Raw genomic sequence first — 23594 nt, forward strand, 5'->3', positions numbered from 1 at the left:
CAGAAATACACCAAATACAGATAGGAATTTAGAACTATATTTTGTAAATTCTCAGATGTATGTTTTCCCACATTTTAACACCCCTGAAATCGACATATGTCTTCCATAAAATGAACAGTGTATTTGATTCAAAGTCATAGAGTGGGAAGATGAAATAGCTCTGGAGATGGATGGTGGTGATGGTTGCACAACAATGTAAATGTATTTAATGCCACTGAACTTCACATTCAAAAATAGTTAATATGGTAAATTTTAAAGAAATTCTTTAGGCCTGCAACAGGAAAATTTAAACTTTCTTCTAGCATTTTGAAAGCCATTTTAAAACATATATTTACATTATAAGTGTAAATATATATATAATATATAATAGAATATATTCTAAATATATAACATATACACCTCATATAGAATATATTCTTTTACATTTATATTTATAATACATATATAAACTTGTATCCTCAGTATAAGTTTGTTGTTTTTCCAAGTATATGATAGAAAATATTGTATTATACAATAGAATACATATTTATATTTAGAATATAAAATATTTATTTTTAAAACATATCGTATATGATAAAGGTAGCATCTCAAACTAGTGGGCACTGAATTACCAGCAATTCCTCAAAAAATGATGTGATACTAGATAGCCATCTGGAAAAAGGACATTGGATCCAAACATTATACTGTAAACGAAGATAGACTCCAAGTAGATCGAAGATTTACATAAGAAAAACAGAAAAAAATAAAAAGGAACCATGGAAGTACTATTTGACAACATAAAGAATACTTTTCTAGCCTTGAGTGGGGAAAGGACTTTCTAACTTTGATTTAAAATACAAAAGACATAAGAGAGGGACGCCTGGGTGGCTCAGCGGTTGAGTGTCTGCCTTTGTCTCAGGGCATGATCCCAGGTCCAGGGATCGAGTACCACATCAGGCTTCCTGCATGGAGCCTGTTTCTCCCTCTGCCTATGTCTGTGCCTCTCTCTCTCTGTGTCTCTCATGAATAAATAAGTAAAATCTTAAAAAAAAAAAAAAAGACATAAGAGAATAGTAACAAATGTAACCACAGGAAAATCAAGAAGAAAAAATTAAAAAGTAGAAAATGACAAACAGGAAAAAATATGTTCAATTCATACTACAGACAAACGCCACTCTCCTTAATATACAAAGAGTTCAAAAAATTGATAAGAAAAACACTTATAAGTCAAGAAAAATATGGGCAAATTTCATAGGAAAGGAAATAAAAATGGCTTTTAAATGTATGAAAAGTTGCTTACCTTTAATCATAGTAAGAAATCTACAATTTTTTATTGCAGTGGATGGGCTAAAGTCCAAACATTTTATCATTCAGATTGGCCTAAATCCAAAAATGTATTGAAAGGACTGTGGCAAATTCATACAGTGCAAATGATCATAACCCTTAGTAATGGTAATTTCAGTAGAAACTATAAATGCATATTTTTTAAGCTAGCAATGCTACTCCTAGAAACTCATCCTATAGATACACATGCACATATACAGAATGACATATATTCAAGGTTATTTATTGCATCAGTAACAGCAAAAGACTGGAAATAAGCCAAATGTATAATAAATGTGGACTGGATAATAAATAATACATCTAAACCATGAAATATCATGCTCTTTTAAATAAGAATGAGGAAGTTTTCCATGTGCTGATATGGAAAGATATCCAAGATAAATATCTATATGAAAAAAATCAAAGGAAGTTACAGAATTTTAAAATGACTTTTCTATATAAAAAAGGAGGGAAGGAATGAGGATATAAATTTGCATTTATTTATGTCAGCACAAAACAAACTGAAAAGATATCCACAGGTAAGCGAATGGGGTACAAAATGGGCTGAAGGGGTAGAAGGCAGACCTCATACTGTTTGGTTTTTAACTAATGTAAATACGTTACCTCTCCAAAAATAAAGAATTAAAATATTTTTGGAAGCTTTTATTTGTTTGAAAGAGAGAGAGGAGGGAGAGGGAGAGGGAAAGCACAGATGGAGAGGGAGAGGAAGAAGCCGACTCCTTAATGAGCAAAGAGTCTAATGTGGGGCTTGATCCCAGGACTTTGAGATCAAATGCTTAACTGACTGAGGCATTCCAGTGCCCAAAGAATTGAAATATTTTATATTTCTTAAAAAAAAAAGGTAGGATCAGCTGCACCTTTGCTAGAACATTCCTATTTAAACACCCATACACAAATGCACATACACAGACAAAACAGAGATTTTTTTTTAAAGATTTTATTTATTTATTTATTCATGAGAGACACAGAGAGAGAGAGAGAGAGAGAGAGAGGCAGAGGGAGAAGCAGGTTCTATGCAGGGAGCCTGATGTGGGACTCAATCCCAAGTCTCCAGGATCATGCCCTGAGCCGAAGGCAGTGCTAAACCGCTGAGCAACCTGGGCTGCCCAAAAGAGAGATTTTTATCTTAATTCCTCAATAGTCCATCCAAGGATCCTCCAGAGGATCTCTCCAAGTTCAGGAAGTATCTCAGCATGGCTTTGGTACATCCTGTGTCCTTAAGATGAGTTCAGACTCAAGACTGGCTGTGGTGATGTTGGATCTTTCCCAAGTCATCCTAGACTCTTGCTTCCCCATGGATTCTTTCTACAATGAAGATGGGGTCAGAAGCAGGGGCTCTAGGGTCACAAAAGCCTTGTTTTGAATCTCACCTTTTAATAGCTGTGTGACCCTAGGCAAAATGAAAGCTTAATTTCCTAATCTGTAAAATGACGTTTCTACAATCTACCAAGATAAAATAAGGTAACTCAGAATTGTTTTGGGGACCATGTGAGATAATATATACTCATAATGTTTAGAGCACAAAATCCAATAAAGAATGAACATTAAATCAAAGTCAGACATCATCACTTGCAGAGATAAGTTGTGCCAATTTAATTGGAGAGTATCTTGCCAAACTTACTATCTAGTAGAGTTGAATGGCATTTTATGCAACAAATCTAGAGAAAACTCTACTACTTTTATTTTAAGAACAGGGATGTTGATTATACATGATTCTTCCCTTGATATTTTTCAACTGTTTTGGTATAAGTGGGTTTTTAAATTTTTACTTATTTAATTTTTTTAAAAAAAGGTTATTTATTTGAGAGAGAGAGAGAGAGCGCGCGCACAGGAGGGACGGAGGGAACGGGAGAGAGAATCTCAAGTAGACACCACACCAAGCATGGAGCGCAATGTGGGGCTTGATCTCACCACCCTGAGATCATGACCTGAGCTGAAGCCAAGATTCACACACTGAACCAACTATACCACCCAAGTGCCCTGGTGTGTTTAGACCATGCTAAAAGCTACTTATCTGTGCACCTTAACCACAGATAAAAAAGACACCAAGCCACTATTCTCATAATTAAACTGCCAAAATCATGTTGTTTAAATTACTCCAAACCAGAGTGAGATTTTAATTATATATGGTATACGCTGAAGTTACATTTCAAAGTATTCTTCTGTTTTCTGTGCAATTCCTTCCTCTTCTTTTTTCCCCCACTCATTCCACACAGGACATTTTCCTCTCCTTAACCTCCCAAAAGCACAGAAACTCAAGAAACCACAGTCTTCTGCAGGTCAGAAATACTCATGGGCAATAAACAGAGCTGGTTTCTCTAATCCCAAACATTCTCTAATCCCAAACACAAGCCAGAGATAAAGGGAGAAGGGAAGGGTAGTCAGATGAGCAATTCGTACTAGATGGGAAGAAGCAGCAAGAGCAGATGTTGTCCAGGGAGGTGAGAGATGGAGCACCAGTGAGGTAGGAAAGGGATCCATTAGCCCACATTCCTGGAGTGTGGTCTCTCTCCCTGATCCTTTACTTGTAAATACTGGTATCCAACAGTCCTTAACACTTGTAGGCCCGCCAGAAGAGAAGGAATGTGCATATCTGTGTAGAGATGGGAGATGAAAAGAAAACCTGATCCTTTAACCCTGTTGGAAGTGACAACACACAGCTGAGAGTTTTCTAAGCTGGGACAGGACTGGACTGGATGCCAACATTACCTTATAGGGATTGGTCTAGAAAATTGTTAACTGAATTTGGGGAGGCCTTGGTGGTCCTGGAAAAGATATAGTGCTACTCCTAGTCTAGAGTCAGGCATCTCCTTGACCCCTAACTATCCTGTGATCTAACATGGCCACTTGACTGCTAGACAGTCGTATATAGAGAAGAGAAGAAACTTACTCCATGTGGTGAAGTTTTAGAGATATCTTCTAGCTAATAGCACCCCTGGGACCTTAATAACCAATTTTAAATGCTTGATAGCATAAAATTTCAGGATTAGTGATGCCGAAAAATCAGGGTTCTCATGTAGGTGAAGCAGAGACTTAAAACTCAAAAACAGGAGACAAATGACCACACATCCATCAAGGGAAGAGACAAGGGAGGAACTGGAAGGGTCCACCCCCACAGGCCTTGTTGCTGGAGTGACACTACCTACCATTAACCCATGAATTCTCCTTGTTTTTGACAGTATCACATGGTGACTGGGTCATTTGGTAAAGAAGAGACTGAAACCGCCCAGACCTTAGGTCTACATTAATGATGTCAAGTTCAAATGTGAGAAATGTACCTGATGCCAATGGAAGGCACTTCCATGGGTGGAGACTATTCAAAGCCACAGGCTGCTTATGTCTGTGGAGCATGGACATAACGCCAGAACACATCAGATACCACAAGTGTGTGGTATCACTTCATCCATTTGGCTCAAAGCTATCTTAACAGTAATCGCAACACAGAACTCATCTGAGAGAACTTCTTGGTGGGATTTACCCAGATAAGGACAGGACCTTAGAGCTGTCTGTGATAGGAAGTACCTAGCAGAAGTCCAGAACTCTAAACCCGTGGCCCACAATTTCCTGGCGAACCCTCATGGGTAGAGATTTATCCAAACCCTGTAAAATATGTACAGGATACCTTCTCTGGGGGAAAGGAGTGGCAGAGTCAGCATATGGCTTTCCTGGGGCATGTCTATCATCCAGGAACAAGGCCTTATGGTTTTACCTTCCCCTTGGATGTTCAAAAGGTTCTGAGCTCCCCTCACTGATATTTGCTTTGGAAATGTGACATCAGGGACAACCCTGCAAGAACAGATCTGGTTAGCCACAGATACTGCTAGAGGACACAAAAGGAGCCTACAGGAAGGTACAGCATAGGGGTGGAGGTCTATCGTGGAAATAAGGACAGCAGCATAAACACAAAACAGCTGGCCTTCCTGTGGAAAGCCAGGTCTGGCCTCATATTGAGGTGTGGTTTGAAATTTTACCCTTGTACAAAGCAAAGAAGGGGGGGTGCAGGGCAAATCAAGCCATTACATAGAAATCACAATGGCTCATCGGAGAACTGATCAGGGAAATGTGCCTTCAAATGCGGACGGCTTTCTAAGGAGACAGAGCAGAGCCAGCTTGGAAAGGAAAAGGAAAAGGCCCTCAATGCTGACTCACCAGAAGAGGACAAGGGGGTTTCAGTAGTGAGTCAGAGCTGGGTGTTGGGACCTCAGCCGACCGGGTGGTAAAAGGTCTTCAGCTTAAAGTGTCAGACAGCCTCTCTCTGAGTAATGAAGCTAGAAAACCAGAGTCCACATGGAGTTTTGGGAAGAAAAAATGCTGACAGAAGAAGTAAAAATTGCGGGAAGAAGTCAAAGACTGCTAGAGAAACTTCCACCTAGATATTAATCTTCGGGTTTCCTGTCTATCTCCCGCCCTGCCTGTTTCCTCCCTGGATCCGGTTTCCCCTGCCACCCCCATCCGCTGTGTAAGCAGAAAGAAAGCTTCAAAGAGCTCCCGAGTCTAAGCATGGACAGAAGGTTTGGGCATCTGAGCTTGTTCCATCCCAGTGGAGAGGCTAGGGGAAGGGGAGCAGAAACTTTTAAGCACATTAAAACTTGAGGATGGACTACAAAATAATTATTTATGGGGCATCTGGGTGGCTAGGTTGGTTAAGTGTCTGGTTTCAGCCCAGGTCATGACCCTAGGGTCCTGAGATCCAGCCCTACATCCGCTCCCTGCTCAGTGGGGAGCCTGCTCCTCCTTCCTGCTTGTGCTTTGTCTCTCTCTCTCTCTCTCAAATAAATAAAATCTTTGAAAAAAAATTGTTTGAACCTGGACTTCTGAACCTTGGCTCTCCTGGCACTTGGGGACAGACAATTCCTACCTGTGGGAAGCTGTCCTAAGCATTGTAAGATGTTTAGCACTAACCCTGGCCTCCACCCACTAGATGCAAGAAACTCCCCAGTTGAGACAACCAAAAAATTTCGAGAAACTGTCAAGTTGCCAATCCCTAGTTGGGAACCACTGGTTTAAACTAAACTAGCAACATTTATTCATCTGGATAAGAATAGTTGTTTCAGAGTCACCACTTTAGCAATTATACATTTCAGTGACACTGTCATTCAAAAATATTTTTGAGCTTTTCTTTACAAATTGATTTCAATGTTTTTCAGAATGTCATTTAAATGGCTTTAAAGGAAAAAAAAACATCTTTGTCTATGACTTCTAAAAATCAGGTCATAAACCAATTATAAGTTAAGAATGAATCTGGGGGCACTTCGATGGTTCAGTCAATTAAACATCTGACTTTAGCTCTCAGGTCATGATCTCAGGGTCCTCGGATGGAGCCCCAAGTTGGGCTCCCTGCTCAGTGGAGAGTCTGCTTGTCTCTCTCACCCTCTCTTTGCACCTTTCACCCCCACTCTCTCTCTTTCCCACTAATAAACAAATAAAATCTTTTTTTTTTTTAAAGAATGATTTTGAAGGTAAATGGATGAAGCTGAACTTCACCATGTTAAGTGGAGCAGGAAGAGAGGGCAACAGAGTAGCTTTACTTGTAATTTACTACTAACATTTTCAACTTATGCTTTGTAGCATTAAGACAATTAAAAAAAAATCCAGAAATGTTTAGTGTCATAGCAACATTAGTGGGAAAAATGTATAGTAGCCTCAGGTGACTTAGGAAACACTCATTTATATGTGTACATTTCAGCATATTATTTTATTTTATTTTTTAAATATATTTTTAAATATTTATTTATTTATTCATGAGAGACAGAGAGAGAGAGGCAGAGACACAGGCAGAGGGAGAAGCAGGCTGCATGCAGGAAGCCGGATGTGGGACTCGATCCCTCGACCTGGGATCACACCTTGAGCCAAAGGCAGACACTCAACTGCTGAGCCACCCAGGCGTCCCTCCAGCATATTAGTTTGAGTCTTTTTTCTCTATCATCTACTATGAACTCCAATGAAAAGAAAGTGAATTTAGAACCCAAAATTTTTCAAATGACAAATTTTCAATGTTGCTAATTACCACACATGTGTATGTGAGTGTACTATAATACACACACACACACACACACACACTCTGCAGAAGCAAAAATACATGTTTGACATACCTTCCATATGGGATTTTGCATTTTATTTTAATTTTATATATTTATGTTTCTTCTTGGGATTTCCTTTATCACTTCCCCTACTTTTTTTTTCTATTTCTATTCAATAGCTAGGTTGTATAAATTATCTCAGGAGTGAAACAGAACAACAGAAAGCAGATGAACAAAGTTTTATCCTGGTTTTAGAGTTAGGAAAGCTTAGGCGCTTAGCCATACAGAAGAACCGAAGGACATAAACAAGAGATCTGAGAGGAAACATCTGAGGTCTCCATGCCTCCTACCACAGAAAAGCAAGCTTCAGGACTGAGGGAGGAAGAGTTGGAGGGAAAGCAATTAGTGCCAATCTCAAAGAGAAGGACAAGAAGCCCTGGCTAGGTGCCAGGTAGGATTATGGGAGAGAGCAGGAGTGGTCAGGCTCAGTTACCTGGGCAAAGGAGGAACAGGTGGATGATAGGGACTTAGTCTGGCATGGAGAGTTTCTCTTACTCTGACATGGAGCAAGAGCACCAGAAACACTTCTGATTACCCTCCACAGACCCAGAAAAAATGCAGAAAAGCTGTAGAAAATGAAGCAGGCATGCAGCTAGCAACAGCATGGATCTTTGAGGACAAGTGGCCAAAGTGTTGATGGGATGAGACCCTGGATAGCTCAGGGGATAGCAATGTAGACAAAGGACACCGAGGACTAAAGGGCTCCTCCTTCCAACTAACTTGATCTCACATAAGCTTGTTTTAACTTGCTGAGGGGGACGGAGAGGGTTAGCCATAGTTAGAATTGCTTGAATTAGGTTCCTGCCACCTGAAAGAATAAAGAAACTTTTATTTAAAAAATAAAAATTAATCTCTAAAGAAAAGAATTTTGTTCTTACATAGCTGACTTTGTCAGCTGAGATTTGGAGCCATTTACTTGAAGTATGGTATCAGGTCACTACAATTTTTCTCCTTCCTCTATCCCTTCTCTTGGTGGTTGCCAGACCACTGAGATAATCAGAATTACTTGGAAAGAAATCTGGATTCAGTTAGTGTATTTGGGGAGATTCTGGTGATGGGTCAGGTTTGGGAACCTTTCTAAATGCTGTATAAGCCATTCTCAGAGACAGCAACACCCACAACATGAGGAAATGGCCTAAAATTCGTGACAAAGGATCCAGTTAATGAATGTCATCTGGATATGATAAGACATCTGGGTCAAGGAGGGCAGGAACAGGAGGCGCAATCAATACTGGAAAGTTCTCTGATGATGTAAAACATCCCATAAGAGATGTGAAATTCTGGGAGATCTTTTAGTCAGCACATACACCCAAGATAGAAGGAAACTAACCTATTTTGAGAGTGAAATAAGCTTGAAGTGCCCAAACACCTGGGAAAGGGAAAATCATCGCTACATCTTAGGTTTTAATAAATTACAGAAAATTCAAATATAAGCCTTGTCTTTTAGGCAAACAAAACTGACCACAAATATCAAATAAAGAAACTAACTTCCTGTTTTGCAAATAGGAATGTTATAGTATCAGGGAAGAGATTTTTGTCTGTAAGAGAACACTCAATTTGAAGTGGCTTAAGCAGTAAAAGGATGAGTTCTAGAAAAAGAAGTCTAACGGTAGGGAAAGGTCTTTTGAGTTGATTATTATCAGTTTTGTCGTTTTGGTGGGAAAAGATGGTGGCAGTCATTCCAAATATCACATTCTCATACATCTTCATCCAGACCATAAAGGGGTCTTTTCTTTGTGTCTCCTTTTTAGGAGCTTCCAACTCCTTCCCCATGCTCCCTAAGGACCATTGAAACGTCCCTTCCCAGAGGTGCATCCCATCCTAAGCCAAGCACTGAGAAACGACTGGGATCCCAGTGGCTTCTTTAGGGTAATTGGTACTGCATTTACCGCAACCCCACAGTGACATGGGGAAGCACAGGGCTTCAGAGAGGAAGAGGAGCCTGAAATAAGGAAAGGGGGTTAGCTTCGAGAAACAATGTCTGCTGAAACTGCCTTGAAGAGATTACCTGTAGTGACATTTCTTTTTTTTTTTTTTTGAATATTTTTTTATTGGAGTTCGATTTGCCAACATATAGCCTAACACCCAGTGCTCATCCTGTCAAGTACCCCACTCAGTGCCCGTCACCCAGTCACCCCATTCCCCCTGCCCACCTCCCTGTAGTGACATTTCTAACATGGACTGAAGTTCTGAGAGTGAGCCCATCTACGTGCTGCTTGTACAGCTGATAGGTGCTCAGGATAAGCTAACCTTGACTTTTTTGTTTGTTTAAATAAGACATGGTTAATAAGTTAAGCACTCTTTGCAGCACCACAGAAGACTTTCTAGTCATTTTTAAGTATTTGCTATTTATAATTATCTTGTGCCACAGTCTCTTTGATGATACAGATGACACATTCCAAATTCATAAACAGGACAGCATAGGGTTGAACTCACAAGTGTAATCGTTATGCCACTTCCATGAACTTACATTTTCCTGACTGGTATGCAACGAGTGTTTCTCACCCCCAGTAACAATGACATGATAGTACATACTAACACGCTCTCTATATGGATAGACCCAGGCCTGCCCTTCGATCAGGTTTAAGAGTTGTGATTTCCATGTCAAGCAGGATCTCAAAACAAATATCTTTACCATACATTCCATTTCTTACTATTCCATTGTTTCATCTTGATTTCTACTTCTCTACTTTCCATTAATAGAGACAACTATACATGCAAGACCCAGCAGACTAATTCAGATTACATTTCTGTTGGGCTTGAGCTCTACAACTTTATCAGTACTGCTGAGTTTGAGCAAAGAAGCAGGTAAACTTTGGATGCTCTTTGAACAACTTCAACATGTTAATAGGACAAGAAAGCAGTGATATTAGCAACAGGCTCCACCAGGAAATATAAATCATGTAAAACTTCAGCACAATGCTAAACATGCTATTTATTGTGCTTACTCTCACTCTTGTGGGCTTCCCAGAGGGCTTCTCAATCTAAGCAGAGCCATTAGTATCCTTGACAAGTCTCTGGTCCCAATTCAGCATTTAACACTGGAAACATGAGGCAAATTTAGAGAAGACTCAGAGAACATTTAGGGTAAATAGAGAACCTGCTTAAGTCATTAGCAGGTATAAAACTCAGTCTGAGAACATGAAAGACTCCTAACTCTGGGAAACGAACTAGGGGTGGTGGAAGGGGAGGTGGGCGGGGGGTGGGGGTGACTGGGTGACGGGCACTGAGGTGGGCACTTGACAGGATGAGCACTGGGTGATATTCTATATGTTGGCAAATTGAACACCAATAAAAAATAAATTTATAAATAAAAAAACTAAAAAAAATGCTTTAGCTTTCTAGAAAATTCACTTGTGTAGAGACACATTCTGTCAATGTTAAACAAATTAATTTTTTGCATAATAATAAAAAAAACTCAGTCTGGTGCAGTAGGGAACAGGACAATAAAGACAGGAACCCTGTCCTCAGATAGCCTCAACATGTGGAAAGATTCTAGAAGACGGGATGAATAAGTCTCAGAAAAGCATCCAAAAAAATGTACAGATGGAAGTGACCATCAGGACCAACAGGACTTGATTCTCTGTCAGAAGAACTGAGGAATACCTCAAGGACAGTTTAATTCCTATTTGTAACTTAAGTCCTAGAACAGTGCCTTGAGTAAAATAAACATCTGCTTGATAAACATCTGCTGAAAGAATTTTGAAATGTTGCAAACTCAGGAAAAGAAGAAAGAAAGAAAGAAAGAGAAAGAAAGAAAGAAAGAAAGAAAGAAAGAAAGAAAGAAAGAAAGAAAGAAAGAAAGAAAGAAAGAAAGAAAGAAAAGAAAAGAAAGAAAAGAAAGAAAAGAAAGAAAGAAAGAAAGAAAGAAAGAAAGAAAGAAAGAAAGAAAGAAAGAAAGACAAGGCAAAGGGGCCAGAACAAATACCCCATCCCTTAGGCCTTCTCCACTACTTTTTTCCAACAAACGCCATACTCTCTTGGCTCATTTCTTCTTCAGACCAAAGGTGTTTTTGAGCATTTGTTATTGTGCAAGGAAGTGCTGAGCAGGATACGATATTATTTTAAAACTGTGGTCCCTCAATTCAAACAACTTTCGATTTGGCAGGAAAAATAAATGCCTACACAGATACCTAAAATGCAAAGCAGAACACAGGGTCACACAAACAGTTCACAGAGAGTACTACAGCTTCTAGGAATGAAGGTTCACTTCCTGCACACATGACCAGGAAGAAAGGCATAGCGGAGGGGAGGATACATTACCTGAGCTATGAGAATAAGATTTCAATAGGCAAAAATACATGCACCTGGGAGAGAGGAGAGACATGAACTGCAAGCAGAGGGACCTCCAAGGGGAAACTCATTCCTTTGTTTAATCAACTAATATTATTGCTTTTTTAAATTTTTACTGGATAGGATTGATTGATCTTTATTTATTAAGGTATAATTGACATACAATATTATGTTAGTTTCAGGTGTGCACCATCGTGATTTGACATTTGTATGCATTGTGTAATGGTTACCACATTAAATCTAGTCAACTATCGCTCACCTTACAAACCTAATACAATGCTATTGACTACATTCCTCATGCTATATATTCCCATGACTTCTTGTATAACTGAAGTTTGTACCTCTTAATCCCCTTCACCCCCCTAATCTCCCTCTCTATGGCAATGACTAATCTTTTTCCTCTATCTATAAGTCTGTGTTTTGTTTTGGTTTTTAGCTCCCACATATATAAATGATATCATGCAGTATTTGTTCTTGTTTGACTTATTTCACTTGGCATAATACCCTCAAGTTACACACACACACACACACACACACACTGTATCTTCTTTATCCATTTACACATTGATCATTGACGAACACTTAGATTGCTTCCAAAATCGGTTTTGTTTTGTTTTTTACTGGATATGGTTGATTTTTATTTATTGTAATATAATTGATAAGGCAATATCAGCTTTAGATGTTCAACATAGTGATAAATAATGCTGCAATTAACGTATATATTTTTGAATTAGTGTTTTTGTTTTCTTCAGATCAATACCCAGGAGAATTGCTGGATCATATGGTAGCTCTATTTTTAATTTTTTGAGGAACCTCTCTACTGTTTTCCATAGTGGTTATACCAATTTATATTCCCACAACAGTACTCAAAGGTTTCCTTTTCTTCACATCCTGATTAATACTTGTTACTTCTTATCATTTTGATTTTAGCCATTCTGATTGGTGTAAGGTGATATCTCATTTTGGTTTCGATTTGCATTTTCTTGATGATTAGTGATGTTGAGCATCTTTTCTTGTCCCTGGTGTCCATTTGTGTGTCTTCTTTGGAAAAATATCTATTCAAATCCTCTGCCCATTTTTAATTGGATTGTTCATTTTTGTTGTTGTTGTTGTTGAGTTGTAAAAGTTCTTTATACATTTTGTATATTAATCTCTTATCAGATACATGATTTGCAAATATCTTCTCCCATTAAGTAGGTTCTCTTTTCATTTTGTTGATGGTTTCCTTCACTCTGTAAAAGCCTTTTAAAAAAAAAAAAAAGTTATCTATTTTAGAGAGAGAGAGCAAGTGAGCCAGGGAAGCGGCAGAAGGAGAGGGACAGAGAAAGCAGACTCCCCCCATAGAACCTGATGTGGGGCTTGATCTCAGGACCCCAAGAACACCACCTGAGCCAAAACCAAGAATTGGATACTCAATGAACAAAAAGTTCCATTTGTTTACTTTTTTTGTTGTTGTTGTTTCCTTGCCTTTGGAGTTTACTTTTTTTGTTGTTGTTGTTTCCTTGCCTTTGGAGTCAGAACCAAACAAACAAAAACTACATTGCTAAGACTGATGTCAAGGAGCTTACTGCCTATTTTTTCTTCTAGGAGGATTATGGTTTCAAATCTTACATTCATGTCTCTAATCCACTTTGAGTTGATTTTTACATAAAGTGTAAGATCGTGGCCCAGTTTTCTCAATACCATTTATTGAAGAGACAGTCTTTTCCGCATCATATATTCTTGACGCCTTTAACCATATATGTGTGGGTTTACTTCTGGGCTCTCTGTTCTGTCCTATTGATCAATATGTCTGTTTTTATGACAATACCATACTGTTTTGATTACTACCGCTTTGTCGTATAGTTTGAAATCTGAGCGTGTGACATCTCTGCCTTTGTTCTTTCTCAAGATTGTTTTGGCTATTCAGGGTCTTTTGTGGTTCCATACAAATATAATTATTTGCTCTAGCTTTGTGAAAAATGTCATTGTAATTTTGATGGGGATTGCATTAAATCTGTAGATTACTTTGGACAATATTAATTCTTCCAATCCATAAGCACAGGATACCTTCAATTTCTTTCTTCAGTGCCTTATACTTTTCAGTGTACAGATCTTTCACCTAGTCAAATTTATTCCTTCACATTTTATTCTTTTTGATGTGATTTAAATGTAACATTTTCTTGATTTCTCTTTCTGATATTTTGTTATCAGTATGTAAAAAATGCAACAGATTTTTGCACACTAAGCTTGTATCTTGAAACTTTAGTTAATTCATTGATCAGTTCTAGTAGCTTATTTGGTGGAGTCTTTGGGGTTTTCTATACACAGTATCATGTCATCTGCAAATGGTGGCAGTTTTACTCCCGCCTTTCCAGTTTGGATGCCTTTTATTTTTTTCTTTACTAGGTGATGTGGGTAGGACTTCTAATACTATGTTGAATAAAGTGGGGCTAGTGAGCATCCTTGTCTTGTTATTTACCTTAAAGGAAAAGCCTTCAGCTTTTCACAGTTAAGTATGATATTAACTATGGGTTTTTAATATATGGAATTTATATATGTTGAGATATGTTCTCTCTATACCCACTTTGTTGAGAGTTTTTATAATAAATGGATATTGAATTTTGTCAATTGCTTTTTGTCAATCTACTGAGATGATCATATAATTTTTACTTTTCATTTTGTTAACATGCTGTATCACATTGATTGATTTGTGGATGCTGAAACATCTTTGCATCCCTGGGGTAAATTCCACTTGATCACAGGGTATGATCATTTTACTTCATCACTGAATTCAGTTTGCTAACATTTTCTTAACATTTTTGTATCTAGGTCTATAAGGGTTATTAACCCTTCTCTGGCTTGGGTATCAGGGTAAGTTGGCCTTGTGAAATGAGTTTGAGAGCCTTCCCTCCTCTTCAATTTTTTGGAAGAATTAGAGAAGGATAGGTATTAAATCTTCTTTGAATGTTTGGTAGAATTCACCAGTGAAGCTGTCTGTTCCTGGACTTTTGTCTGTTGGAAAGCTTTTGATGAATGATTCAATATCCTTACTAGCAATGAGTTGATTAAGATGTTCTATTTCTCCCTGATTCAGTCTGGAAGACTAAATGCCTGGAATTTATCTCTTCTAGACTGTTCAACTTTTGGTGTACATCATTCATAGTAGTCTCTTATGACCCTTTGTATTTCTATGGTATGAGTTGTAACCTCTTTTTAATTTTATTTTTTTAAAGATTTTTATTTATTTATTTGACAGAGCGAGAGAGCACAAGCAGGGGGAGCACCAGAGAGAGAGGGGGAAGCAGACATCCTGCTAAGCAAATAGTCTGATGTGAGGCTCGATCCCAGGACCCCAGGATCAAAACCTGAGCTGAAGGCAGATATTTAACCAACAGAGCCACCCAGGTGCCCCTTCTTTCTCATTTTTTTTATTTGCACCCTCTTTTTCTTGGTGAGTCTAGTTCAAGGTCTTTCAATTTTGTTTATCTTTTCAAAGAACTAGCTTAGTTCCATTGACCTTTTTTTGTCTTTTGTCTCCATTTCATTTATTTCTGCTCTGATCTTTATTATTTCCTTCCTTCTAATAACTTTGGATTTCATTTATTCTTTTTCTACTTCCCTTCAGTATAAAATTAAATTGTTTGAGATTTCTCTTGATCTTGAAGTAGGCCTGTATTGCTTTGGACTTCCCTCTTAGAACAGTTTTGCTGCATCCCAAGGTTCTGGTAGGTTGTATTTTTATTTTCATGCTAAGTGTTTTTATTATTTCTCCTTTGATTTATCACTCAGTAGTCGTTCAGTAACATATTGTTTCATCTCCAGGTATTTGTAGTTTTCCAGTTTTCTTCTTATACCTGATTTCTAGTTTCATACCATTATGGTCACAAAATGTGCTTGATAGGACTCCAATCTTCTTGAATTTATTGAGACTTTGTTTTGTGGCCTAACATGTGATCCATCCTGGAATTGTTCCATATGCACTTGAGAAGAATGTGTATTCTGCTGCTTTTGGATGGAATGTTCTGTATATATCTATTAAGTCCACCTGGTCTAATGTGTTATTCAAGGCTGATGTTCCTTTATTAATTTTGTCTAATATATCCATCGATCAAGTGGGATGTTAAAATCCCCTACTATTATTATATTGCAGTCATTTTCCCCCTTTAGGTCTGTTAATATTTGCTTTCTATATTTTGTACTCCTATGTTGGATGCATTTCTATCAAACAATATTCTTAAGTATCTGTTACATGTCCAGCACTGTTTTAGGTGCCAGTGATATAAAGAAAACAAAACAAAAGTCTGCCTTCATAAAATTATAGAAGAGCTCCCAGCGCATTTCCAAAATATTTGTTAGTATATTCTGGTAATGCACAGAATTATGGAAGGGAAGAAAAGAAAGATCAAAACAAGAACGGCAGATTCCAGTGGTGGTACTTGACTGTGGAGGCACCAAAAGCCAGGACAAAGAATTTTTTGGGGTTTGTTCTGTTGATGATGAAGAGTCATTAGAGGTTTCTCAACCAGGGAATGTCTCAACTAAGGTGGTACTTGGAAAGATTAACTGGGTGGCAGAGTCCAGGGCTGGGTAACTGTAGGTGTGGTTTGGAAGTAGGGAGAGCAATTATGCAGCTATTGCATCCTATTGGGAAGGATCCAACATAAACATCACTTCCTCTGAGATGTCATCTCCGATTTAATCAGTCAGGATTAGGTGTCTCATGGAGATGTTCTCATAATAAGCTGTCTTATATATGATAGCACTTATTGTGTAATATTGCAGATGCCTGTTTATTAATTCTTATCTTTCCATTCATCAAAAGGGAAGAAACTGAGCCTCATTATCTTTGTGTTCCTAGTGCCTAGACAGGTGCCTGGCTTGTGGCAGATAAGATTTGTGGTATTGGTGAAAAAGTCAAGTATTATACATTAAACTGTATCCCCTTAAAATTCGTATGCTGAGTTCAAACTCCCAGTACATCCGAATGTGATCTTATTTGGAGAAAGAATCTTTATAGAAGGTAAATTAAACATATCTAGAAAATATTCACATAAAAACCTATATGCAAATGTTTATAGTGACTTTATTCATAATCACCCCAAACTGTAAACAACCCAAATATTCTACAACTAACAAATGGATAAACAAACCGTGGTATATCCTTTCAATGAAATGCTGCTACTCAACAATAAAAACAGAGACTACTGATATTCACAACATGAATCAATCTCAGTTATGTTTATGCTAAGTAAAATATACCAGACTCAAAAGATCACATATTACATGATTCCATTTATGACATTCTGAGTAAAGCAAGACTATAATGAGAGAACATAGTGGTTGCCAGGGGATGAAGTTTGGAAGGAGGGGTGATTACAAAGCACAACACAAGGAAATGTTTTAGGGTGATAGAAGTATCTGTATCTTAACTCTGATGGTGGTTACCTGATTCTATGAATCAAATCTCACAGAACTATTGGCTAAAAAACAATGGATTTACAACTTACTGAATATAAATTAAAAAGATTTTCAAAAACCGCCAAAAGCAAATCATGTATAGATTTTTAAAAACCCCCAAAAGCAAATCATGTATAGAAGGAAAGAAATTTAGGCTGCATCAGACTTCTTTAAAGCAACATTCAACAATAAGTGAATTAATACAAAATTTTGAGAGAAACAAAGTATAACCCAGGAATAAAGGCAGCAGAAATACTTCTTCAAAAATGGAAGAACTTAGGGAATATAACATCCATCAGCTTTCCTGAAAAAAACTATATGATAATAAAATCAAGACAATTTAGAGATGAATAAAAAAATTCAGGAATAGAGAAGGCCTTTCAAAAAGACCCATTTGGTGTGCAGAACCCATTTAAACATGGAAAGAATATCAGGATTACAGAACAGAATGCAAATACTGTAAATCCCTCTAACATAAAGCCATAACTGACTACAAATAATGTTTAATGAATGCTTATTATACAGCTGATTCTTTATGTCAATCAACTCATGTACATTCACCAACAACTCTATCCTACTCTACAGATGAGGAAAACCAAGACAGAGTGTTGAATAACCCGGTGGTCTGGTCATTGAACCAAGCTCCACTAATCACTACATTATACCGCCTTCTCAAATTAAAATAACTTAAGACACATATCTGAAGGTGGGAAGAAAGAAGGGGAAAGAAATGTGAGATGCCAGTATCCTCATATTTTATATTAGTGAGTCTAAATATGGCCCCAAATCATGATTGTCTAAAATGGTTTTTTTTAAAGATCTTATTTATTTATTCATGAGAGATACAGAGAGGGAGGTAGAGACATAGGCAGAGGAGAAGCAGACTCCCTGGGGGGAACCTGATGCAGGATTTGATCCCAGTGCCCAGGGATCACACCCTGAGCCGAAGGCAGATGCTCAACCACTAAGCCACCCAGGAGTCCCTAAAATATTTTTTTTTTAGAGAATTAACTCCAACCTTTTTACACGATTTCACAATCTCTTTTCACAATTTAAGGACTCATTTAAGAAACCTATCTGTGGGCAGCCCCGGTGGCACAGCGGTTTAGCGGGGTGTGATCCTGGAGACCTGGGATCGAGTCCCACGTCAGGCTCCATGCGTGGAGCCTGCTTCTCCCTCTGCCTGTGTCTCTGCCTTTCTCTCTCTGAATAAATAAATAAATAAATCTTAAAAAAAAAAAAGAAAAAGAAACCTGTCTGTTTGGGAAAATATTTGTTTAAATTTCAGCAATCTCCTCAGGTTCACTTCAGTTTCTTTTTTGCCTCATACAGTCAATCAGAATTAAATTTAATATGTTTTTATTACAAGTAGAATGAATGACTAATTTTGTAAAACTCTGTCTAGTTATCCAGCTAGTCACCCAGAACCAGCATTTTATCTTATTCACACCTAGAAAATATACCTGAATGATGTTGATATAATAATATCTAATAATGATATTATTTCTATGATTATTATAACATACTATTTCTGGGTGGTTGGATTTGAGGTGATTTATTGAAAAAAAATTTTTTTCCTTGTGTTGTCCTCCACTGTTTAAATCCTCTATAATGAGTATATACTATTTATGAGAAAAAGATGATTTTTTTCTTTAAAAAATCATATTAAGAAAATGATGAAATGTTGATACTTTTTGAGGAAACATGGTGGTACCCATTGGATATTAATTATATATCTGTAGTTTTCTGCATATCTGAAAGTTCCACTTTAAAATATTTTTTAGAAAAGAAAGAAAAGGGATCCCTGGGTGGCTCAGCGGTTTAGCACCTGCCTTTGGCCCAGGGCACGATCCTGGAGTTCCGGGATCGAGTCCCGGGATTGAGTCCCACATTGGGCTCCCAGCATGGAGCCCACTTCTCCCTCTGCCTGTGTCTCTGCCTGTGTCTCTGCCTTTCTCTCTCTCTCTCTCTCTGTCTATCATGAATAAATAAATAAATAAATCTTTTAAAAAAAAGAAGAAAGAGAAAGAAGAAAGGAAAGAAAGAAAGAAAGAAAGAAAGAAAGAAAGGAAGGAAGGAAGAAAAGGGGTGCCTGGGTGGTGCAGTTGGTTAAGAACAATTCTTGGTTTCAGTTTAGGTCATGATCTCAGGATTGTGGGATCCAGCCCCCAGTTGGGCTCTGGGCTTGGTGCAGAGTCTGCTTGAGATTATCTCTCCCTCTACCCCTCCCCCGCCTCAAATAAATAAATCAATCTTTTTTAAAAAAGAAAGAAAGAAAAGAATGTTAAACAGCTAGTATTGGTAGTGTACAAGAAGCTATGGAGGAAAACTCATTCTCTAGTGTTGAATGAATTAAAATGGAGAAAAAGACTAATGAATTCTGAAACTAACACATAACCTGGAAACTCTTTTAAGTATACTGCACAGTTGAGTGGTAAAAATCAAATCTAGGTCTCTAGGGTTAAGGAGTAATTGAAACTAGTTTGTCTAAATATATATAAATTTTATCCTTGAGGAAGATTTAAGCTGGCGGGACCCCAAGCGTTGATCCAGTTGTGTGGACCAAAGCTCTGAAAATTTTTCCAAAAAAGAGCTGGGCCCAACTCTCAGCTCTAATGACTTCTCGGCTTTTTCCTATTCCATGCTATTACTCAAGATACTTATTTATAGGAGGAAGGAGATAGAAGTTGGTAGAGTGAAAGATTTATTTTAAACATGGAAACATCCTAAATACATTTGTAGGACCAGGAAAAGGTGGTGGTAGAGGAGAGGCTGAAATTGTGTAAATATGTGTGTGTATATGCCTAGATGAGAATTTGGATTTCACAGAAGTCAGAACAAAGTAGGAAGAAAACGAAGCGATGCCCTGGCCGCATCTGCATGGAGTCAGGCAACAAAAAGTCTCTATTTCAACACCTTGACCTCACCTGTAAGAAGCTGGATTTCTAAAGTGCATTTATATTTCATTTGTTGGGAAATTCAAAGTATTGCATCAAAACGAAATAATAATGGACACTTAGTTTTCTAGAAAAGCCACAAATACTGATTTAGCCCACAAAGTGAATATATATAGTTTTAGCTGGAGTTCTGGCTCTGAGAAAGAGAGATTTCTCACACAGCAGAAGAAGAGAGTACCTTTCCTAGGTCCTCAAGATAAACTATATTTGGGTATATCTTATTCCCAGGGCATTCTGCCCTAAATCCCCCAATACAACTATCTACCAAGGCCTTACCCCCACCAAAAATGTTCCAAGTATACAATTACCTAATCCTTCAAACAATAAACAGAAAAGTCAATTTATTAATTGCAACTCAAGTTGGCTAGATACTGGAAAAAAAAAACAATTTCATCGTTAATTAGAATAAGAGAATAATTCTCAAACTTTAATGTGCATTAGACTTTCCTGAGATACTTATTGAAAAGGTATATTTCTAGGGCTTCCACTCTCCCCACTCTTCCCCCCGCCCCATTGCCATGGCAATCTCATTCCGATGGGCTTTCAATCATGCTTAGGTAAACACTGCACTCTTACTTTCTGGTTTCTTTAAAAAAACAAAAAAAGCAGTGCTGTTAACACAAATGAGTGTTTAACTGAGTGTTACAGGTACTTAAGAAAATGAAATAAAGCATTTCTTATAGCATAAAGAAAAATGTTTTGGGATAGAACTATGGAAACAAGTTGGCCCAACCTAGGGCAGTGCCCCTAGGATCCTCTTCCTGCTACACATTAATACTTAATACACACCTTCATTTCACATTCATGGGTGAGGAACCTGACATTAGAATTCCATACGAAAGGAGAAAGCAGAAGGTGAGTTCATCCATTCATTAGAGCCTTTTCACACACGGGTGTTTCTAAGCCTACTCCGTAGCTTATCCCAACTTCTGCTGAAAGAGACTCTATGGAAAATTCATAATGTTAGAAATATTATTCTGTCTATAACCAATGACAGATTAGTCTAGGACCATATATTTATTATTCAGGTGAATCAATTACTAAATTATACAAATTATATACAATCCTACAGCACAGTATATATAACTAGTACCGATATTCTGCTTTTCGGCACTGGGACAGCCAGGTCAGTTTTTCATGGCTGGCATCCTATCTGATATCCATGCCACATTGTTTGTTAATATTCTGGTTCTCACTCATGCACGTACTTCTATATCTGGTAGTCATCATAATGCATTTTATGTTGCTTGTAAACTTGTCTTACATCACCTAAAACTTCATAAGCTCTTGTGGAGCAGGATGGAAGTGATGTTATATACAAATTTTTAAAAATATTTTTATTTATTTATTTATTTATTTATTTATTTATTTATTTGAGAGAGAGAACGCGCGCATAAGCAGGGCAAGCGGCAGAGGGAGAGGGAGAAGGAGGCTCCCCACTGAATAGGGAGCCAGACCCAGGGCTCAATCCCAGGACCCTGATATTATGACCTGAGCTGACAACAGATGCTAACTGACTAAGCCATCCAGGTGCCCCTGTTGTATACAAATTTATACTTTATACATGACTAACCCAGGGGTGGTAAAGCAAGGAATGTCTAAGGTATTAATTAATAAGTATAGAAAACTATCATAACTGATGATCAAACTTTGTTGCACTGGCTAGCAGGAGACCCAACTTTCTGACCTTCAAAATTAAGTTATAAGCATAAGCTGATAAGTCATATATATCTGTAAATAACTCACGTGACAATGTCAACTTTTCATCATTTTGCTGTTTAATTTTATACTGCTTGTACTTTTGACTTTTACTAAAAGGCTATATTTGATCTTCTCAAAAGATTTCCTTTAATAGGATTTGATTCTGAGAAACTTGAGGAATGAATTTTCATTAAGGTCAGCTGTACTTTTTTTTTAACTCTAAGGATAAGATTAGTTGCATTTTACTCATTGAATTTATGACCATTAACTAAATCCTCATGACTTAAAGAGAGACATATGCATTAGAGTATATGTGTGTGTGTGTGTGTGTATATATATATATGTATATATATACACATATATGTATTATATGTTATAATACATATATACTATATAACATGCATGTATACTATAATGCTATAATTAGTAATAATTATATAATACTGTATACCATAATATATGTACATATACTATAGTTTACATATACTATAAATATATACTTTTACATTGTATGCTTAATATTATGTATAACACAGTCTAGAAGATAGTATTGTTGAGCTAGTGTACTGGGAATTCTAAGATTTCTCTTTATTAGCTTCAGTGTCTGTTAATTCATTCAACTTGGTTCCTGATAAGTAGCAGGACTAATTTGAGTTTTTTTCTCTCTCTTTCCCACTATACTTTGTTAGAAAGGCTAATGAATAATGAAATACCAAGAATGAAGATCAGGAGCTCAGAAATTGGGGCCTGGGTAACCTAAACCTTCAAGGTTTACTTGCAAAAATACAAAAGGTGCCAAAATTCAGTACTGCTATACATAGGATTTATCAGAAACACATTCTTTGCTATTAGTAATGTAAATTTCCCAGAAATTTGGTGTGTTTTCCCTTTTGGGCAGTAAATCAAAAGACAGAGTATTGCAAAGTTTGAAGAATTTGTAATTAATCAAATTGTACATAAAAATGTTTCCTTATCCTTTGTTTACTGTGTATCCCTCATTTGACCAAACATAAATCCTGTATATATCTAAAAATTTTTAAAGTGAAATAAAAACCATGAAAATAATTCTGGCATAAATAAGCACAAAATCTTCAGAGTAACTAAGGCCATACAACATCTTTTTCAGAATAGCTTCCTACAAGATACTTATCACCTACAAATTTTCAAATTTCAGATATCCATATAGCATAGTAGCTTGCTACTTTTTTGTCATCTAGAACTTCTTTTTGATAGACTTCAATAGCTGAAATAATCAATTGTTATATAAAAATGCAGCCCTACCACTAAGCCACACCATTTAAACTATGAAGGATTTCACCTTCTCTCTTCCACTTTTTCCCCATGCAAAATAGATTCAATATTAAAAAAAAAGATAGATGCAATATTCTTTGGATTTCTTCCAATGTGTCATCTGAGCTATAAAGTTATGATTCTTCCAAATAAAATTTAGAACTATAATTCTGAACCATGTTTATATTAAGTGTGTTGATTTACATCTCTCACTCAAACATCATTCGTGGAGCTCTCAGAAGGCTGAACTATGTTTTAAGGATAGTAACAAGGCAATCTCTTCCTTAATTCTGTAAAACCTCTTCCCCAAGCCACCATTGTCATCCTACGCTTCTTATGACCCCAGCGCCCCTTTATTCTCTATTAGAATACTGCTTTATTTACCTAGTCTCAATCTTAACCTAAGACAAGCCCTAGAAAAAAAGCAAAGATGAGAAATATAAACAACAAAAACTTATCTTGAAAGGCAAGGAAAGAGCACAAAATAACAAAGGGATCCTTGCCAATAAGT

At 37.2% G+C, this 23594-nt stretch overlaps 1 protein-coding gene across 3 annotated transcripts in view; it reads right to left on the bottom strand.

Annotated features, from left to right (window-relative positions):
- ELOVL7 (ELOVL fatty acid elongase 7) overlaps nucleotides 1–23594 on the bottom strand; it is a 75801-nt gene that overhangs the window by 23026 nt on the left and 29181 nt on the right. The window lies entirely within an intron of this gene.

This window comes from Canis aureus, chromosome 5 (genome assembly GCF_053574225.1).
Source record: "Canis aureus isolate CA01 chromosome 5, VMU_Caureus_v.1.0, whole genome shotgun sequence".
NCBI classification, from domain to species: domain Eukaryota; kingdom Metazoa; phylum Chordata; class Mammalia; order Carnivora; family Canidae; genus Canis; species Canis aureus.